Source organism: Falco naumanni, chromosome W, assembly GCF_017639655.2.
Source record: "Falco naumanni isolate bFalNau1 chromosome W, bFalNau1.pat, whole genome shotgun sequence".
Taxonomy (NCBI): domain Eukaryota; kingdom Metazoa; phylum Chordata; class Aves; order Falconiformes; family Falconidae; genus Falco; species Falco naumanni.
Genome location: NC_054079.1, coordinates 7,089,644 through 7,114,029, shown reverse-complemented (window position 1 = coordinate 7,114,029; position 24,386 = coordinate 7,089,644).

The window sequence follows — 24,386 nt, the reverse complement described above, 5'->3', positions numbered from 1 at the left end:
ATATGCACATCGCTCTCAGGGGGAATCGCCCCCCCCCCCCCCCCCCCCGATTGCCTGCTGCCTCCCTCGGTGCATACGCTGACGGTTCAGCAGGGGGCTGCGGGAAGCTGGGACCAGTCGCCAATCCCGTCGCCGCCCTCTTCGAATCCCTCAGCCCCTCCGTCGGGGAATGATGATGTAAGCGAGGAGCTAGACCGTAAAATGAGAGTAGGGAATGTACGAATCCTTTTGCAGAATGTCTTCAGGTTGCCCAAAATAGACAAAAGGTCTGGAAGCAGATAGCAGACAGTGCTATGCTTGAGGGTGAACGCGATTTTGCCGCGGGAATCGTGCATGAGGCTTTCCCAGTCACGTATTCACAGCCAGATGCGCAGGGGAATATCACGGTTTCTCTCACTAACTTAGATTGGAAATTATTAACTCAGCTACGGGCTACGGTGAGTGAGTCAGGTTTAAAAGGGGAACCCACCAGACAAATGTTAGATTATCTTTGGGGAACTAATATCTTACTCCCGAGTGACATACGCAGTATAATGAAGTTAATCTTGAGCCAACATCAGCAGCTTCTGTTTAACGCTCATTGGCAGGCTGCTTGTCAGGAATCGGTAGCAGTGGTTAGACAGCCAGGGGACCCACTGCATGGGGTTACTCTACAGGAGCTGATGGGTTTAGGACCCTATTTTCAAACCGAAGCTCAGGCACTGATGGGACCGGATAAGGCAAAGGAAGCTATGAGGCTAGCTAGGCTAGCGCTTGACCGTATAAAGGAGCCTGGGGGAATCCCTTCATATATGGGAATCAAGCAGGGAAGAGAGGAGCCATTTGGGTTATTTATTGATCGGGTAGCAAACGCCATACAGGCGGCTGGGGTGCAAGACTATCTCAAAGGCTCCATTTTAAAGCAGTGTGCCATACAGAATTGTAACCCAGCCACACGTAACATCCTAGCTACGCTACCAGGGACATGGACCATAGAAGAAGCTTTGGAAAGAATGGCACATGTGCCAGTCGGGCCCCAGGCTATGTTAGTCGAGGCAATAAAAGAACTAGGGAGTGCTTTAAAAGAACAGGCGCAGTCTACCCAAAGTCAGGTCTTGGCAGCCCTTGCTCCTTTGCAAGCCTTTGCTGGGCGATCAAATGACCGCAGCCCATCTCGTCTACGGTGCTTCCGTTGCGGTGCCACCGGACACGTGAGACGGGACTGCAATGTCAACTCTGTATGGTGCCGAAACTGTCGCTCGGACACTCACAATGAAGCTGCTTGCCATCGATCGGGAAACGGGCGACCCAGCGGGAAGAGCCGCCCCACACCGACACAAAAAGCGGCTGCTTGCCCAGCAGCACAAAATCCTTTCCTCTCTGACCTGCAACCAGCGGAAGCCTCGGCTTGGACCTGGCAACAACAGTAGATTGTACCCTCTTGGACTCAAAGCCTACAAAACTTGCTACTGGCATACAAGGTCCTGTTTGTATAGGCGGACAAGCTGTTGGAGCATTACTCATAGGGCGTTCATCAGCCGCCATGTTGGGACTCAATGTTTTGGTGGGACTGACTGATAAGGACTTTCACGGAGAAATTCATATTATGGCTCAGACGCTGTTTCCCCCACTCTTTATACCTAAAGGGACCAAGATAGCCCAGCTGATTCCACTACCGCATCTTGCAGGCACCCTCCAGCCACTGCAAGAACAACCTCGAGGGCAAGGTAACTTTGGGTCTACAGGGCAAATGGCTTTATTGACTATTGGCTTGCGTCAACGACCACGGCGATCGGTCACAGTGCAGTATGGAGACCAGACACTCTCGATTACTGCGCTGTTGGATACTGGCGCTGATGTCTCTATAATCAGTGCACAGAAATGGCCGGCGCATTGGCCAACCTGTACGACCAATGCCACAGTTGCAGGAGTGGGGGGATTGACCTTCGCTCGCAAATCCCCCCTTCTGTGATGGACTATAGCTGACAAAGTTATAAACTGTTGTGTCTCGATTATTCCACTGCCTGAGGGGGTGCATGCTTTGATAGGCCTCGATATCTTGGCCCAAATGGGGATGGTCCTCACTTCAGACCTCCCTTTCTAGGAGCGGCCATTGCTTGGACTTTCCCGATCCCACTCCGATGGAAGACAGAGGAACCAGTGTGGATTGAGCAGTGGCCGTTAAAAAGGGAAAGTCTAGAACAGGCGCATGAACTGGTTAAAGAGCAGTATCAAGAAGGTCATTTGCGTCTGTCAACGAGCCCCTGGAATACCCCCATCTTTGTTATCAAGAAAAAGCCTGGAAAATATCGATTGCTTCATGATCTGCGAGCGGTAAACAAACAGATGCATGATATGGGGGCCTTACAACCCGGTTTACCCAACCCAGCTATGATACCGGAAGGGTGGCATTTACTCATTGTAGATTTGAAAGACTGCTTTTCACAATTGCTTTACATGAAGATGACCAGCGCAGATTTGCCTTTACCTTACCTGCGATCAACCGGGAGGGACTGGACCAACGCTTTGAATGGACGGTCCTCCCGCAAGGAATGAGAAATTCGCCCACTTTGTGTCAACTCTATGTTGCTGCCACTCTACAACCTTTGCGACAACGCTGGGCTAAGACTTTAATCTACCATTATATGGATGACATCTTGTTAGCACAGCCGACAGCCTTCTCCTTACAACAAAAACAGGTTTTAACTGAACAACTCAAGCTTAGAGGCTTGGTAGTAGCACCCGAAAAGGTGCAAGAATCAAGCCCCTGGAAGTATCTGGGGTGGCGTATCACTGATACAACAATTCAGCCTCAAAAGTTGTCACTCCATTTGGATATCCAAACCCTTCACGACGCCCAACGACTGCTCGGTGATCTGCAATGGCTCCGGCCTGTAGTGGGCATCCCCAATGAACTATTAAATCAACTACGCCCCCTGTTGAGAGGGACAGATCCTTCAACCCCAGTACAGCTTACTGAACAGCAAGAACAAACGTTACAACAAATAGCATCAATGGTGACTACGCGCTCCACGCATCGGCGTGTTGTAGGGTTACCCATTGATTTGACTATCTTATGTGGCACTCAGTACCTCATGGGTGCTCTAACACAGCAAATAATAAAAACGGGGGAGAAAGGGGAGTACTCCACCATCGTATTGGAATGGATAGCTCCCCCGCTGCAACCACGACGCACAATACAAGACAAGATCTCGACGCTGACGGAGCTGATCAAGAAAGGTCGCTGTCATATTTTACAGGTGGATGGCACTCCTCCTGGCACGATATGGGTGCCGATGAGACAGATCGACTTGGAGTGGTACTTGCAGAACTCCGAGGAACTGCAGGCTGCACTACTCCATGATGGAGCAGCGATAATAGTTAAACCACTCCCATCGCCCATCCTGTCGTGGATGGAGAACATGGGCTGGATTGTTAAGCCAAAACGATCCAGCCAGCCTATCCCGCACGCTCTCACGGCCTTTACTGATGCAGGTCGACGCTCTAGGACTGCTGCCATAAGCACCACCAAAGATGAGCAAGGGTGGCAACACCAAATTCTACAAGCGCAGCCAAAGGATTCTCTACAGACGCTAGAACTCTATGCAGTGGTCTGGACATTTATTAGATGGAGAGATGTCCCACTGAACGTAGTCACAGATTCTCTCTATGTTGCCGGCATAATCAGCCGGACTGAAGATGCAAGCGTGCGTGAATTAAAGAATCAACGCTTGACAGAACTGCTTGTGAGCTTGCAGCTTGCAATCACACAGAGATCGGAATTGTATGCGGTGATCCATATCCGAAGCCACCAGTGGGAAGAAGGCCTCGGAGAGGGCAATGCTCGAGCTGATCATCTCGTCGCAATCACTACTGAACCCCCATTAGCATCACATTGTCGAGCCCGAGAAGCCCATTCGATCTTCCATCAAAACGCGAAGGGGCTGGCACGAGCCTACAAACTCTCTATGGAGGAGGCTCGGGCCATTGTGAAGGCTTGCCCTATATGTAGTCACCATAACTCAGGGTTGGGGCTTGGTTGCGGGGTCAACCCGCGAGGACTAAAGTCTAATGATGTTTGGCAGATGGATGTTACTCATGTTCCTGCATTCGGTCGATTGAAATATGTGCATGTTACTATAGACACCTATAGCCATATGTTATGGGCCACACCACAGCCCGGAGAAAAGGTCCGGGACATACGCCGGCATTTAACTAGTTGCTTTGCTGTTTTAGGGGTGCCTATTACTATTAAAACTGATAACGGTCCTGCATATGGTAGCGGATTACTTAAACGCTTTATGCAAATGTGGAATATTAAACATGTTACTGCAATCCCTCATTCTCCAACTGGACAAGCAATTGTAGAGCGGGCTAACGGGACGTTAAAACGTTATATAGAAAAGTTCAAAGAGATTCAGGATGTAAGAGAAAGGGTAGAGAAGGCCCTTTTTGTGCTTAATCATTTGTGTGTGTTTGGGGACAGTAATGAGCCGCCTATAATAAGGCACCACGCTGGCTCAGAACCCCCCAGGCCACCACACATGAAAGTATTGTATAAGGATGCAAAAACAGGACAATGGGTAGGCCCTGGGGAGGTGATTTATGTGGGGCGTGGTTATGTCTGTATTTCTACCAATTCAGGCACTATTTGGGTTCCCAGCCGTTGGGTAAAACCTGCTGTAGAGCACGCTGGAGGAGCTCGACGCGAGAACGCTGTTTCGCCTACACTTTGCGATAGGCCCTGTTCTGGAATCTATTTCGACATCTGTTCCAATCCCACACACAGAGGATCATGGGTGAAAAACTCAAACTTTTGACAACAAAGATACAATCTCATAGCAAACGGGATTATTATTTTGATCATTATTGTAATAGTTTTAGTAGTGCTTAGCTGTGTAGTTTTCCTGTGTTAAAACGCTGTTATTGAAAATGGTCAACCAAGTCTATGTCGCCCAAAATAAAAACGGGGGAATTGTGGATAGCTGGCTAGCTGAAAAAGTTTACATAAACATAGTTTAGCTGGCTGGACAAATATGCACATCGCTCTCAGCTTATCTGAAGTAAAGCAAAATACACTGTCTTTGGCTGTCCTTGTTACACAATAACAGGAAGATTTTGGTGGGAAAAGAATGTTGCAGGTGGGAACAGATAACTACAGAAGAGAAACTAGGGGCGGGCTTGGTATTTAGGCAACTAACCAATAATGAGCTTAACTTTTGTAATATGTATGAGCTAATTATAACAAGGCATAAAAGGTGACTGTAAGGGACAATAAACGAAGTCTGCTGATCACTCATATTGAGTGACTGTGTCTTCCCTCCGTCGCGACACACCACCACCACCACCACCACCAGCACCACCACTAACACCACCACCTCAAGCACCACCACCACCACCACAATCATCACCACCACCATTATCACAATTAACACCACAGCCAGCACCACTAAAAGCACCGCAAGCCCCACCAGCACTATCACCACCACCATCACCACCACCACTACCACAAGCACCACCACCACCAATACAAACACCACCACCACCACCACCACCACCACCACCACAAGCATATTCACCACCACAAGCACCACCATCACCAGCACCACCACCACCACTACAAGCAGCACCACCACCAAAGGCACCAGCACCTCCACAAGCACCACCACAATCACCACCACCACTAAAAGCACCACCACCACCACCACAAGCACCACCACCACAAGCACCACCTCCACCACAAGCACCACCACCACAAAAAGCATCACAAGCACCACTACAAACACAACCACCACCACAACAAGCACAACCACGACCACTAGCACCACCTCCACAAGCACCACCACAAGCACCAGCACCACAAGCAACACCACAAGCAACACCACCACCAGCACCACCAGCACCAGCATCACCACCACAAGCACCACAACAACCACCGCCACCACCAAAATTAATACCACCACCAAAAGCACCACCAGAAGCGCTACCAAAAGCACCACAACCACCAGAAGCACCACCACCAACAGAAGCACCACCACCAGCACCACCACAAGTACCACCACCATCAGCACCAACACAAGCACCACCACTAGAAGCACCACCACAAGAAGCACCTCCACCACAAGCACCACCACCACCACCACCACCACCACCACCACAAGCAGCACCAACACTACAAGTCTCACCACCACCACCATAATCAGAACCACCACCAAAATCACCACTCTCACCACCACCACAAGCACAAGCACCACCAAAAGCACTACCACCAGCACCACCACCACAAGTACCACCACAAGCACAACCACCACAAGCACAACCATCACAAGCACAACCATCACAAGCACAACTACCATAAGCACCACCACCACCACCACCACCACCAGTACTACCACCACCACGGCAAGCACCACCAACAGCAGCACCACCACCAAAATCACCACCAAAATCATCACCACTACAACCATAAGCACAACCACCACAACAAGCAAAACCACCACCACGAAAAGCAACAAAACCACCACCACAAGCATCACCAGCAAAAGCACCAACACAAGTACCACCACAGGCACAACCACCACTATAAAGCACCACCACCACCACCACCTCCACCATCACCACCACCACCACCATGAGCACCACCATCACCAATACAAGCACCACCACCAGCACCACCACCACCACGACAAGCACAAATACAACAAGCACTACCAACAGCACCACCACAAACACCACCACCAATAGCACCAGAACCACGACAAGCACTACCACCACCAAAAGCACCACCAGAACCAACAGCATAACAAGCAGCACAAGCCCCACAAGCCCCAACACCACAAGCACCACCACCAGCACCACAAGCACCACCACCACCATTATCACAATTAACACCAGCACCACCACCACCACAAGCACCACAAGCACCACCACCACCACCACAAGCACAACCACCACAAGCACAACCATCACAAGCACAACCATCACAAGCACAACTACCATAAGCACCACCACCACCACCACCACCACCAGTACTACCACCACCACGGCAAGCACCACCAACAGCAGCACCACCACCAAAATCACCACCAAAATCATCACCACTACAACCATAAGCACAACCACCACAACAAGCAAAACCACCACCACGAAAAGCAACAAAACCACCACCACAAGCATCACCAGCAAAAGCACCAACACAAGTACCACCACAGGCACAACCACCACTATAAAGCACCACCACCACCACCACCTCCACCATCACCACCACCACCACCATGAGCACCACCATCACCAATACAAGCACCACCACCAGCACCACCACCACCACGACAAGCACAAATACAACAAGCACTACCAACAGCACCACCACAAACACCACCACCAATAGCACCAGAACCACGACAAGCACTACCACCACCAAAAGCACCACCAGAACCAACAGCATAACAAGCAGCACAAGCCCCACAAGCCCCAACACCACAAGCACCACCACCAGCACCACAAGCACCACCACCACCATTATCACAATTAACACCAGCACCACCACCACCACAAGCACCACAAGCACCACCACCACCACCACAAGCACCACCACCACAAGCACCACCACTAAAAGCACCACCACCACGACAAGCACCACCACAAGCACCACCGCCACCACAAGCACCACCACCACCAAAAGCATCACAAGCACCAGCACAAACACAACCACCACCACAACAAGCACAACCAACACCACTAGCACCTCCTCCACAAGCACCAGCAGCAGCACCACCACCAGCAGCACCACCACAGTCACCATGAGCACCACCATCACCAATACAAGCACCACCACCACCACAAGCACAAATACAACAAGCACTACCACCAGAACCACCACAAAAACCACCACTAATAGCACCAGAACCACGACAAGCACTACCACCACCAAAAGCACCACCAGAACCAACAGCATAACAAGCAGCACAAGCCCCGCAAGCCCCACCACCACAAGCACCACCAACAGCACCACAAGCACCACCACCACCATTATCACAATTAACACCACCACCACCACCACCACAAGCACCACAAGCACCACCACCACCACCACAATCACCACCACCACCAAAAGCACCACCACCTCCACAAGCACCACCCCCACCACCACCACCCCCACCACAATCACCACCACCACCAAAAGCACCACCACCTCCACAAGCACCACCTCCACAAGCACCACCACCATCACCACCACCACCACTAAAAGCACTACCACCACGACAAGCTCCACCACAAGCACCACCACCACCAAAAGCATCACAAGCACCACCACAAACAGAACCACTACCACAACAAGCACAACCACCACCACTAGCAACTCCTCCACAAGCACCAGCAGCAGCACCACCACCAGCAGCACCACCACTATCACCACAACCAGCACAACCACAAGCACCTCCAGAAACACCACAACAAGCACCACCACCACAAGCACCACCACCACCACCACAAAACCCATCATTACCACGTCCACCAGCACCACCACCACCAGCACCACTACAAGCACCACCACAAGCACCACCACCACCACCACCAGAAGCACCACCAGCACCACCAGCACAAGCACAACCACCACCAGAAGCACCACAAGCACCACCACCACCATCTCCACCACCACCACAAGCACCACCACCAGCACCAAGAGCCCCACCACCAAAAGTACCACCACAAGCATCACCACTAACAGCATCACCAGCACCACATGTACTACAAGCACCAAAAGCACCTCAAGTACCACCACCACCACCACCACCACAAGCACCACCACAACAAGCACCAGCACCACTACAAGCACCACCACCACAAGCACCAGAACAAGGAAAAGCACCACCACCACCACAAGCACTACCACCACCACCAACACAAGCACCACCACCACCACAATCACCACCAAAAGCATCACCACCACAACCATAAGCACCACCACCACGACAAGCAACACCACCACTGCGACAAGGAACACCACCACCACCACAAGCACCACCAGCACAAGCACCAACACAAGTACCACCACAGGCACCACCACCACAACCACCACTATAAAGCACCACCACCACCACCACCAAGACAAGCACCGCTACCACCACCACCAGAAGCACCACCACCACAAGCACCAGCTCATGCACCACCACCACCAAGACAAGTACCACTACCACCACCACCACCACCACAAGCACGAACACCACAAGCAACACAAGCACCACCAGCACCAACAGCATAAAAAGCACCACAAGCATCACAAGCACCCCAAGCACCACCACCACAAGAACCAGAACAAGCACCACCACAAGCACCAACAGCACCACCACAAGCACCAACACCACAAGCACAACCACCACCACTACAAGCACCATCACCACCACAAGCACCACAAGCACCCCCACCATCACCATCACAAGCACCACAAGGAGCACCACAACCACCAGCAGCACCACCACAAACACCGCTACCACGACAAGCACCACCACCACCACCACAAGCACAACCACAACAAGCTCCACCACCAGCACCACCACAAGCACCACCACCAATAGTACCAGCACCGCGACAAGCACCACCACCACCACAAGCACCACCAGAAGCAACAGCATAACAAGTACCACAAGCACCACAAGCACCACAAGCACCACTACCATAAGCACCACCACCAGACCCAACACCACCAGCACCACCACAATCACCACCACCAGCACAACCACCACCACCACAATCACCAACACCACCACAAGCACCACCACAAACACCACAACAATCACCACCACCACCACCACCACCTCCACAACAAGCACGACAACCACCACCATTCAGCACCACAAGCACCACCACCAACACCACAAACCCCATGATTACCACGTCTACTAGCACCACCACCACCAGCACCACTAAGAGCACAACCACAAGCACTACCACCACAAGCACCACCACCACCACCAGCACAAGCACAACCACCACCAGAAGCACCACCAGAAGCACCACCACCACCAGCTCCATCTCCACCACAAGCACCACCACCAGCACCACCAGCCCCACCAGCACAAGCACCACCACAAGCACCACCACCACCACCACCACCACTACAAGCACCACCAGCACAAGCACCGCCACCACAAGCACCACCAACAACAAAAGTACCACCACCAACACAAGTACCACCAGCACCACAAGCACCACCACAAGCACCACCACCAGCACCAGCACCACAACAAGAACCACCACCACCACCACCACCACTACAAGCACCACCACCACAACAAGCACCACCACCAACAAAAGTACCAGTGTTATTGGTTTGTTAATAAGTTAAGATTGATTGATTTTATTGGGTTGATTAGTTTATTTTATAAAATCATTTTATAAAATTAAAGTATAGAAGGATAAGAAAAAAAAATTTATAAGAAACTTATAGCTACACAGTAAAAGTTGTTATGAGATCTTCTGTACGTCCTGTACCAAGGCTAGAAGAAGGGGCTGGAACCATTGTTATAACATAGGTAATAACTCTAGGGTTGAAAGGTTCCTCTGTATTTAACCAGTCTTCTGTATGCAGAGGTGTATTGAAATGTCAGAATATGAGATTAATGGGAACTGGGGAGAGTCGACTGGAACAGCTTGTAGATGCCTGCCAAGAAATCGTGAACTTTTGTAAAAGGTAATTCCGACAGGGGGAGATCGCGACCACTGACTCATATACCACCTACCCAAATCGTACCCCAGACCCATTTCTAGACATTTCTAAGCTTTACTGCACAGAATCAGATATAGGAGGAGAGTATGTTAATGATTTACGGGAAATGTTATGATTATGCATGATAATTAATGAATATGTATGAATATGTTCTATATATGGAATTTGATTTTGGGACCTGGAGTGCGTTGATCGTGAGAGGACTCACTCACGCACTTGGCCGTCAATAAAGAAGTGTCTGCTTATCTACATCACATTGGTGTCGATAAGTTCTTCATTCCGAGATTTCGGTAAGAGTTTTGGCGACCCAGATGGGACCTCGCTGAAGGAGACCGGAGGAGTCAGGGACTTGATCGGTTCCAGCCGGCACGGAGGATTTCTCGGGGATACCCATCGATCCCCGAACCCTTAGGCTCTTTGCGACGTTCCCTGGATTTTTGGGTAAGACACTTCTTTTTTAAATTGTAATAAGTAAGTGCACTAGAGGAAGTGGGTAGGAGTCCCACTATAATAATTGTATGGGAAAGAGTGGGTTGGAGTCCCACTGAGTAAGTCTACCTGTCAGACGCAGTGAAAGAGCTGCACAGGGTAGGACTAGGAGTCTGCTCATAAGACATAAGCATAAGCTATTGCAGGGTTGGACTAAAAGGATCCTTGTGGACTAGGAGTCTGCTCATAAGACATAAGCATAAGCTATTGCAGGGTTGGACTAAAAGGATCCTTGTGGAAGTGGAAGCCTAGGCGTCTGCCCGTAAGACATAAGCGAAAGCTATTGCAGGGTTGGACAAAAGTGTAGACAAGAGAAACTATATGCTATAGTGTTCTCTAAGGTAGTGCCTCTAACAAGAAGTCAGAAGTTTTTGGTGTTCTTCGTTGTTTTGTGAGTTTGTGTATTAAGAAGAAAATTAAGAGGTATGATATTGTGTTATATGTTTGCTTAAAGTAACTGTGGGAAAGTGTGAGTGTGGCTGTAAGGGTGAGACATATAATTGAGAACGAAAGTGAGTGTGGAGTGTGGATCCGCGGATCGGAGTGACAGAGTTGAATAATCGTGTATTGTATTGTGAGTAATTACACCATGGCAACTAAGTTAACTCGGTTGTTTAAAAGTAAAAGCTTGGGTAATCTTGTGTTAAATGATAAAATCCCAAAAAATTCTCCATTGGGATGTTTGTTGGCACATTGGGGGGATTTATATGAGGATTTGCCAAAGAGCCAGATGATTGAGTATTGTAATAATTGGTGGCCACTATATATATTAGAAGATCAGGAAAAGTGGCCCATGAACGGGACACTGAATTATAACACTATTTTGCAGTTAATGTTGTACTGTAAAAGGGAAGGGAAATGGAGTGAAATGCCATATGTGGATTTTTTCTTTTACTTGAGACAAAGAAAAGACTGGCAGAAGGAATGTAAGTTAACTATTGGAGATAATTTAGTAATGGCTATAACCGCTGATAATACGAAAGTGAAAAAGTGTTTCTCAACTTGTGAGATTGGGAAAGGTTGTTTGAAGAAAAGGATTGTTATTGAGAATGATGATGGACCAGAGTTAGATATATCCCCTCCTAGGAGAGAAATGAATCAGGGTCGAGAATTAAGGGTACAAGAACCAGCGATTGAACCGGATAGCAGTGGAACAGGAGATGTGGGAGAGAGATTATTGGAGATTGTAATTCATACTCCTGTTTCACGGAGAACTCGGCAACAGACCCATACAATAGCTCCCCTGCGACAGGGAGTTGGCAGTGACAGACCAGTCTATGTGAAAATACCTTTTACAGCTACGGATTTGATGACTTGCAAACAGGCAGCAGGAAACTATAGAGAAGATCCTGAAAAAGTGGGCAAGGTGGTAGATACTATAATTAGAACACAGTATCCATACTGGAGTGATTTACAAGTGATTTTGGATAATTTGTTAGATGATACAGAGAAACAAATGGTATTAAAAGCTGGCAAAACACAGGCAGAGTTGGATGTGATGAGTGGAATAACAGGTGGAACAATAGAACAGAATTTTCCATCTGGGGATCCGCAGTGGGATCCAAATAATGTGGCACATAGAGAAAGACTGAAACGGTATCAAAAATGGGTTTTATACGGGATTAGACATGCCATGCCTAAATCTTTGAATTGGTCTAAATTATATGAAGTAAGACAAGATAAAAATGAATCTCCCTCAGCATTTTTGGAAAGATTAAACGAAGCTGCTAGAAAATACACTGATTTGAGAGTGGAAACAGAGGCAGCACAGATACAATTGGCTTTGATTTTTATGGGACAATCGGCACCAGATATAAGGGAAAAACTCCAGAAACTGGAGGGAGAGAATTCAAGGAGTATAAATGCAAAGTTGGAAGTGGCATGGAGGGTATATAATAACAGAGAAAAGGAAGAAAGAAGATCAAGGAGAATAGATTTATTGGCAGTAATGGCAGGAACAGCAGATAGAGGAAGGGGCAGAGGAAGAGGACGAGGATTTAATGGAAGAGGAGGGTATATGAATTGTGGTGATCAGAAATTTAATACCCTCTTAGGAATAAATCAGTGTGCCTTGTGTAAAGAGGAAGGACACTGGAAAAAGGACTGTCCCAGAAACAGGAGTGCTTCTCACGACCTTGCCAAAGTAATGGTTTTAGATGACTGAAGGGGACCGGAGGGGAGCCCAGCTGAACCTCTGGTTAAAATTAAGCTGGGAGATAAAGAAGTTAAATTTTTAGTAGATACGGGAGCGACATTTTCAGTATTAAATACTTGTAAAGGAAAAATTGGAACAAAAGCAGCCAATATAAAAGGAGCAACAGGGAAAGAAGAAAACAGGCCATTCCTACAACCCATAGATTTGAAATTTGGAAATAAAATAATTACACATGAATTTTTGTATGTACCAGAATGTCCGGTACCCTTGTTAGGAAGAGATTTGTTATCCAAATTAAATGCACAAATTGTTTTTGATGAAGGAGAACTCTTTTTGAAGATACCCGAGTCAAAAACGGGAGAAGTTTTGATAATACAAGAAAAGGTAAAGGAACAAGAAATTCCACCGGAGGTGGATTTGGCAGTGATCCCTACTGTATGGGAGACAGATATTCCTGGCAAATCGAAACTAGCAGAACCGGTTAAAATAGATTTGAAGGAAGGCGCAGGAACAGTGAGAATTAAACAATATCCAATCAAACCGGAAGTGAGACAGGAATTGAAGAAATTGATTGATAAATTTTTGGAGTATAAAATTTTGGAAGAATGTGAATCTGAGTATAATACTCCTATTTTACCAGTCAGAAAACCTTCGGGTGAATATAGGCTGGTGCAAGACTTGAGAGCAGTAAATCAAATAGTTAAGGATATTTATCCTGTAGTAGCAAACCCTTATACACTGTTAACAGCATTAAGGGAGACTTATCAGTGGTTTACAGTGCTTGATTTAAAAGATGCTTTCTTTTGTATACCTTTGGAAAAGGAAAGCAGAAAACTGTTTGCTTTTGAATGGGAAAATCCTCAAACCGGGCGAAAGATGCAGTTGACATGGACTAGATTACCCCAAGGATTTAAAAACAGTCCAGCTATTTTTGGAAATCAATTAGCAAAGGAACTTGAAATCTGGAAACAGGATAAATCAAGACCTGGGCATTTACTTCTACAATATGTGGATGACATATTGATAGCTACAGAAGAAAGACTTACCTGTATACAGGTGACTATTGACCTTTTGAATTTCCTGGGACTAAATGGGTATAAGGTATCCAGGAAGAAAGCCCAGATAGCCTGCCAGACTGTGATATATCTGGGCTTTGAGATTTCAAAAGGACAACGACAATTAGGAAAAAATCGCAAAGAAGCTATTTGTGGTATACCTGAGCCGAGAAATATTCATGAACTCAGAGCATTTTTGGGAATGACTGGGTGGTGTCACCTTTGGATCATGAACTATGGGCTAATAGCTAAACCGCTGTACGAGGCCCAAAAGAATTCTCCCTTCGTATGGGGCCCACAACAACAAAAGGCTTTTGTAGAGTTGAAACGTGCCTTAATGTCTGCACCTGCCTTGGGACTGCCAGATCTAACCAAAGATTTCCAGCTGTTTGTTCATGAAAGACAACACCTTGCACTGGGTGTGTTAACCCAGAGAATAGGAAGTTGGAAACGACCAGTCAGATATTTCTCTAAACAACTGGACACAGTGAGTAAAGGGTGGCCAAACTGCCTTCGAGCAGTGGCCGCAACAGTGATGCTCATACAAGAAGCTCGGAAATTGACTTTGGGAAGAACAATAACAGTCTATGTTCCACACATGGTGATAACTGTCCTAGAACAGAAGGGGGGACATTGGCTGTCCCCCAGCCGAGTGATGAAATACCAGGTGGTATTGACTGAACAGGATGATGTGATTCTAAAGACAACTAACCTGGTAAATCCTGCAGTGTTTTTAAGTTCCATACAGGAAGAAGGACGACTGGAACATGATTGCTTGGCTACCATCAAGTATGTTTATTCCAGTCGTGAAGATCTGAAGGATGTGCCATTGGAGAGACCAGACTGGGAATTGTATACTGATGGAAGCAGTTTTATGGAACAAGGAGTCCGATATGCCGGATATGCGGTAACAACAGAGACTACAGTTATAGAAGCAGGATCATTGGCGAGTACCACATCAGCCCAAAAGGCAGAACTCATCGCTTTAATTCGAGCCTTAGAATTAAGCAAAGACAAGAGAGTAAATATCTGGACTGATTCAAAATATGCGTTTGGGATAGTGCATGTCCATGGAGCTTTGTGGAAAGAGAGGGGGTTATTGTCCTCTCAAGGATCAAACATTAAGCATCAAACAGAAATTTTACGATTATTGCAAGCAGTTCAAAAGCCAGATCAAGTAGCAATCATGCACTGTAAGGCACACCAGATTGGGAATACAAAAATAATAGCTGGGAATAATTTAGCTGATAGAACAGCAAAAAGGGTAGCAAAGAGACAAACATCGCAAATGGCAATAATTCCTTCTAAAACAGTAACTCTTCCTAGGGAAAAATCGAGATATTCAGAGGAAGATGACAAATTGGGTCAGTTATTAAATGCTAAGAAAAACTTAGCGGGATGGTAGGTAACTCCTAACGGGCAAGTAGTTATTCCACCTCTTTTAATGAGAGAGATAATTCAAGCAAAGCACCAAGAATGTCATTGGGGGGCAGAAGCTTTAGTAACATCTTTACGAAAACAAGTGGTATCAGTTAAGATGTTGGGAATAGCTAAAATGATAACTGCAAAGTGTGAAGTATGTTTGAAAAATAATCCAATGATTAAGAAAAAGGTTCAAATGGGTAGGCTGAAATCTGGTACAGAACCTGGAGATTATTGGCAAGTAGATTTTTCAGAGTTGCCTAGACACAATGGGTACCGGTACATCTTGGTAGGGGTTGATACTTTTACAGGATGGCCAGAAGCCCTTCCCTGTCGCACCACACAAGCAAAAGAGGTTGTGAAGTTGTTATTACAAGAAATAATTCCGAGATTTGGAGTTCCTATTGGAATTTCCTCTGACAGAGGTCCACACTTTGTTGCTGAAGTAGTACAAAGTGTTAGCAAAGCATTGGGTATTAATTGGGATTTACATTCATCTTGGAGGCCACAATCTAGTGGGAAAGTGGAAAGGATGAATCAAACGTTAAAATGACAAATAAGTAAAATTTGTCAAGAAACCAGTTTAAAGTGGCCTCAGGCACTTCCATTTACGAATCAGAGTACAACCAAAGAGTGGAACCTCAGTCAGTCCTTATGAATTATTATATGGAAAACCATATGAATCTCCAGAACCAAATCCGAACATACATGTGAAAGGAAAGCAGGATGTATATAACTATTTTCTTTTACTAGGAAAAACTTTGACTGCAATTCGGAGTGCAGTAATTTGGAATAGACCTTTATCCCTGGAAAATTCAGTGCATGAATTCCAGCCGGGAGACTATGTTTATGTGAAGACTTGGACCTCCGAACCTTTGCAGGAGCACTGGAGAGAACCCTTCCAGATACTGTTAACCACTTTTACAGCTATCAAAATTGCAGAATCGGATGCTTGGATACATTATAGTCGAGTGAAGAAAGCACCGTGAAGAAGGCATCTACTCCGTGGAAGATTGTGAATCGTGACCCAGAGACTTAAAAATTGACTTTGAAACATGTCTAATTTTTCATATCAGGTTATGATTGGTTTTTGGATTTTCTTTTGGTTGGTAATGTTGGTGGGATCATGGGGTGACTTGGTGGACAGGAACAAAAGACAAATAGAAACAGAACAAGTGATTGACATTCCCAAACAAATGGCTGAGGAAAATTTGATGGTAGGATTGATTAAAGAATTTGCCAATTTACAAAATGTCACACAGGTCACTGCTTGTTTGCCAATACCGAGGGCAGTAGGTGAATCTATTCCATGGGGAATTTTAACTATGAATTTGACTAACCTGGAACATAAAATTGAAACCAACTATTGTGAACAGAGGCCAGTGACTCAATGGTATGAGCAAGTGAAAGTCACTAGAAAACAATGGAAAACTCCAGGTAGTCTGGCGAATTGTGAAAAATTTTTAAATCATGTTTTTACCAAAATAGGGAGATTTAAGACTGTGGGATGGTGTTCTTATGATGAACAATTTAAAATCAATGTGAGTAAAAGTGCCATGGAATGGAAGTGTAACGAAACTGGCCAAAGCACCCAATTAGTAGACCAGTGGGACTCTATGGTCTATGTCCATATTTTCCCATTTTCAGTATATGGCAAGAACTTCTTGGTGTTTTACCTGGGATGGAAAGTTTTTTTCAGTATTACCCTGGGTGGATGATAGGTCAACTACATCGGGAGAGAAGGAAAATAAAATAGTGCCGTGGTGGAAATGTGAAAAAGTGTATGATTGTAGTAATGCAGACTTAGTAATCCAAAGAATTCCTCCGTTGGCCGCTGCTTTGAAATATGGTTGTTTTTGTCGAGGTCTTAAGAATACTCTAAATTTAACCAGCGCTTTTACAGTCAGAGGAGGAACTTTGTTTAGTTGTAGAAAATCTACTATTCGAAGTCCAGGACATTTAGTTTGGGCATTAAGTGATGGAACCTGGACCACACATTTACCATTAGATGGTAAGGTGAAACAAATCACTTTAAGCATGCCAACATTGTGTCCAATTTGGAAGAAATCACCGTTTAAAGTATCCTTAGAGAATTTAGAATTGAAACGAATAAAGAGATCTGGGATAAATGATGATATTTGGAATGAACCATCTACAGGAGTGAAAATTGGCTGGGCACTGGAATCACTTTTAAATCCTATAGCTTCATATAGAAACAGAGCATGGCTCTATCATTTAACTGGTCAAGTGGAAAAATTAGCAAACGTTACTAAAAAGGGGTTTAAGGAATTGAACATGCAATTACAGGCGACTTCCAGAATGACTCTACAAAATAGAATGGCACTAGATATGCTCCTGCTTAAAGAACATGGAGTGTGTGGATATCTCAAGGATAAACTGGACCACTGTTGTATCCACATTCCAAATGTCACTCAGGATGTGGAACATGATCTAGACCTATTGGGAAAAATTGAAAAAGAAACTGAAGCAATTCAAAAGGATATGTCAGAAGATTGGCTTGGGAAAATTTTTAGCAAACTGGGATGGAATTTGAGCTCTTGGATACAATCTATAATTAACATTTTGTTTCTGTTACTAGTCGTCTTTTTGATGAGCATGCTAGTATATGCATTTTTGAAGAAAGAGTTTACCAATAGAATTGCAGTAAATCGTATGATTATGAGAGAAGTACCAACTATTTTACCAAGACATGATCCATTACCAAAATATGTTGAAACAAAAGATATATGAATAATGTGAAAGTATTGAAATAATGATTTTCAACACTTTCAAAGGGGGGAAATGTTATCGATTTGTTAATAAGTTAAGATTGATTGATTTTATTTGATTGATTAATTGATTTTATAAAATCATTTAATAAAATTAAAATATAGAAGGATAAGAAAAAAAAAATTATAAGAAACTTACAGCTACACAGCAAAAGTTGTTATGAGATCTTCTGTACGTCCTGTACCAAGGCTAGAAGAAGGGGCTGGAACAATTGTTATAACATAGGTAATAACTTTAGGGATGAAAGGTTTCTTTGTATTTAACCAGTCTTCTGTATGCAGAGGTGTATTGAAATGTCAGAATATGAGATTAATGGGAACTGGGGAGAGTAGACTGGAACAGCTTGTAGATGCCTGCCAAGAAATCGTGAACTTTTGTAAAACGTAATTCCGGCAGGCGGAGATCGCGACCACCGACTCATATACCACCTACCCAAATCGTACCCTAGACCCATTTCTAGACCTTTCTAAGCTTTACTGAACAGAATCGGATATAGGAGGAGAGTATGTTAATGATTTACGGGAAATGTTATGATTATGCATGAATAATTAATGAATATGTATGAATATGTTCTACATATGGAATTTGATTTTGGGACCTGGCATGCAGTGATCGTGAGAGGACTCAATCACGCACTCGGCCGTCAATAAAGAAGTGTCTGCTTATCTACATCACATTGGTGTTGATAAGCTCTTCATTCCTAGATTTCGGTAACACCAGCACCAAAACAAGCACCACCAGCACCACAAGCTCCACCACAAGCACCACCACCAGCAACAGCACCACAAGCACCACCACCACCAGCACCACAAGTACCACCACCACTACAAACACCACCACCACGACAAGCAACACCACCACCACCACACCACCATTATCACAATTAGCACCAGCACCACCACAAGCACCACAAGCACCAAATGCACCACCACCATCACCATCACAACCACCACCAACACCACAAGCACCACCACCAACACTACCACAACAAACACCACCACCAATACCACAAGCACCACCACAACAAGCACCAGCACCACCACCACCACCAACACCACCAGCACCACCAAAAGCACAACCACCAGCACAACCACCACCACAAGCACCACCAGCACCACCACAAGCACCAGCACCACCAGCACGAACACAAGCACCACCACTACAAGCACCACCACAAGAAGCACCTCCACCCAAGCACCACCACCACTATAAGTCCCACCACCACCACCATAATCAGAACACCACCAAAATCACCACCCTCACAACCACCACAAGTACAAGCACCACCAAAAGCACTACCACCAGCACCACCACCACCACCACAAGTACCACCACAAGCACAACCACCACAAGCAACTGCACCACAACCACCACCACAAGCACCAGCACCACCACAAACACCACCAAAAGAACCAACACCACTACAAGAACCACCACCACCACCATAAGCACCACCACCACCAAAAGCACCACCACCACAAGCACCACCACCACGACCAGCACCACTAAAACCACCAGCATCAACACCAACACAAGCACCACCACTAACAGCACCACCACCACCAGCAGCACCACCACCACCAGCACCACCACCACCACAAGCACCACCACCACCACCAGCACCACCACTACCACCATCAGCACAACCACTACCACCACCACCTGCATCACAAGCACCACAAGCAGCACCAGCAGCAGAACAAGACCAAAATTACCACAAGCAACATCAAAACCACAAGCACCACCACCACCAAAAGCATCACAACCACCACCACAACAAGCACAACCACCACAAGCACCACCACAAGCAACACCACCACCTCCACCAGAAGCACCATAAGTACAACCACAAGAAGCACAACGACAACGACCACCACCACCACAAACACCACCACAAGTACTACCACCACCACAAGCACCACCACCACAAAAAACATCACCACCACAAGGACCACAACCACCACAAGCACCACCAACAACACAAACATCATCACCACAAGCACCACACAAGCTCCGACACAAGCAATACCACCACCACCACCAGAAGCACCAGAAGTAACACCACGAGAAGCACCACGACAAAGACCACCACTACCACAAGCACCAACACAGTCACCAGCACAGGGACTACCACCACCACCACCAGCAAAAGCACCACCCCCAGCACCACCACCAGCACAACGACCACAACAAGCACCACCACTACCACCACCACCACCACAAGCACCACAAGCACCACAGGCACCACCACCCCCACCCCCACCCCATGTAGTACCACCACCACAAGCACCACCACCTCAGAAACCACCTCCACCAAAAGCACCACAACCACCACCACCATCACAAGCAGCACCACCACCAACAGCATCAACAGCATCACAAGGACCACAAGCACCACCACCAACACCACCACAAGCACTACCATCACAAGCACCACCACCACCACCACCACAAGCACCACCACCAACACCACCACCACAAGCACCACCTCCACCACCACCACCACCACCATTATCAGAATTACTACCACCACCAGCACCTCCACAAGCACCACAAGCACCACCAGCACCACCAACACCACTATCACAACCGCCACTACCACAAGCACCACAAGCACCACCACCACCAATACAAGCACCAGCACCAGCACCACCACAAGCATATCCACCACCACAAGCACCACCAGCAACACCACCACCACCACAAGCACCAGCATCACCAGCACCACCACCACCACTACAAGCAGCAGCACCACCACCACAAGCACCACCACCTCCACAAGCACCACCAGAAGCACAACGAACACCACCAGAAGCACCACCACTAAAAGCACCACCACCACGATAAGCACCACCACAAGCACCACCTCCACCACAAGCACCACCGCCAGCACTAGCACCACCTCCACAAGCACCACCACAAGCACCACCACAATCACAAGCACCACCACAAGCAACACCACCACTAGCACCACCAGAACCAGTACCACCACCACAAGCACCACCAGCACCACCAGCACCACCACCAAAAGGAACACCACCACTAAAAGCACCACCAGAAGCACTACTAAAAGCACCACAACCACCAGAAGCACCACAACCACCAGAAGCACCATCACCACCAGAAGCACCACCACCACTACAAGTCCCACCACCAGCACCATAATCAGCACCACTACCAAAATCACCATCCTCACCACCACTACAATCACAAGCACCACCATAAGCAGTACCACCAGCACCACCACCACAAGTACCACCACAAGCACAACCATCACAAGTAAAACCGCCACAAGCACCACCACCAACTCAAGCACCACCACAAGCACCACCACCACCACCTGCACCGCTACCACAAGCACCACCACCACGACCAGCACCACTAAAACCACCAGCACCAGCACCACCACAAGCACCACCACTACCAGCACCACCACCACCAGCACCACCAAAAGCACAACCACCACCACAAGCACCACCAGCACCACCACCACCACCAGGAGGAACACCACCACCAAAAAACACTGCCAGAAGCACTACGAAAAGCACCACAACCACCAGAAGCACCAGCAGCACCACCACAAGCACCAGCACCACCAGCACGAACACAAGCACCACCACTACAAGCACCACCACAAGAAGCACCTCCACCCAAGCACCACCACCAGTACAAGTCCCACCACCACCACCATAATCAGAACACCACCAAAATCACCACCCTCACAACCACCACAAGTACAAGCACCACCAAAAGCACTACCACCAGCACCACCACCACAAGTACCACCACAAGCACAACCACCACAAGCAACTGCACCACAACCACCACCACAAGCACCAGCACCACCAAAAACACCACCAAAAGAACCAACACCACTACAAGAACCACCACCACCACCATAAGCACCACCACCACCAAAAGCACCACCACCACAAGCACCACGACCAGCACCACTAAAACCACCAGCATCAACACCAACACAAGCACCACCACTAACAGCACCACCACCACCAGCAGCACCACCACCACCAGCACCACCACCACCACAAGCACCACCACCACCACCAGCACCACCACTACCACCATCAGCACAACCACTACCACCACCACCTGCATCACAAGCACCACAAGCAGCACCAGCAGCAGAACAAGACCAAAATTACCACAAGCAACATCAAAACCACAAGCACCACCACCACCAAAAGCATCACAACCACCACCACAACAAGCACAACCACCACAAGCACCACCACAAGCAACACCACCACCTCCACCAGAAGCACCATAAGTACAACCACAAGAAGCACAACGACAACGACCACCACCACCACAAACACCACCACAAGTACTACCACCACCACAAGCACCACCACCACAAAAAACATCACCACCACAAGGACCACCACCACCACAAGCACCACCAACAACACAAACATCATCACCACAAGCACCACCAGCAACACCACCACCACCACAAGCACCAGCATCACCAGCACCACCACCACCACTACAAGCAGCACCACCACCACAAGCACCACCACCTCCACAAGCACCACCAGAAGCACAACGAACACCACCACAAGCACCACCACTAAAAGCACCACCACCACGATAAGCACCACCACAAGCACCACCTCTACCACAAGCACCACCGCCAGCACTAGCACCACCTCCATACTTCATAGTACATTACATATTCATTCATCATACACGGGATTGGTTAAAATTTTCTCGCTAATGCAAATTAGTACGCATCGTCAGATAGCACTACTAAAGTTCTCTGCTAACTAAGCATGCTCCTCAAGTGGGGTTTTTCCCTCTTTTGGGGGGGCTGAGTTGGAGGTTGTGATCTCTCACTACCACAATTAACATTGTCCTATTTTCAACTAATTTTCTGTTGATGTCAATGGATTGCAACACCTTATCATCCTGTTTCCTCTCGTAGCTAGAACTTGCCTCACTTGAAGGCTTCTTTCTGCATAACTTAGATAATGGTGTTCTTTCCACTATCTGTTCTGTGTTTCTCATCCTCCTCAGGGCTGACTCCCTTGATTAAAAGTCCCTACATTCATAACAACTTTAGTCAGCCTGACCTAGGTTTGTGAACACTGAATCAGAGTTGGGTAATCCAGGATTCCCTTGACCTGGACTTATTTTTGTCCAGGACTAGTTCATTTCCACCACATTTAGGTGGAGCTTGAGTGACTCTAGTCATACAGATTGTTGTTACTAACTGGTATCATGTGCCCAGTGAGGTGCAGTAGTACCTTGGAGGCAGGTAACTTTGAGATGGAGGTGTGTGTTAGTATTACAATGAGATCATTTCATCTGAGGAGAGTAATTTCACCACAATGGCTGGCTCAGCCATGGACATCTCATGGATTCTTCATGTGACAACTGGTATGCAGCTTATCAGCTGTGTGGTGTCATCAAGTTCCCATTCCTGCAGCGAGCATGACAGAGCATGGCCACAGGGTCTCCGCTCTGCTCCACCCTCAGTCACTCCTATAAGTATGTGCTGAGTTGGCAGGATGTGTTGCTTAGGGAACTGTGGTGATGTAGATTCCATGCATGCCAACCACCCTGAAGGCAATAGCTGTATTTTACCCTAAAAATCTTTCTCTAATACTATGCTTCTATTAAGACCCAATTTTTCTCTAATTCCCCCCCTCAAGGTGATTTTCCCACACAGTTACAAGCCAACCATAATCATTCTCTTTTGCCTTTAAAGATGAAGCCAATTTAAGATCAGCCTGGCTATAACTTGGCC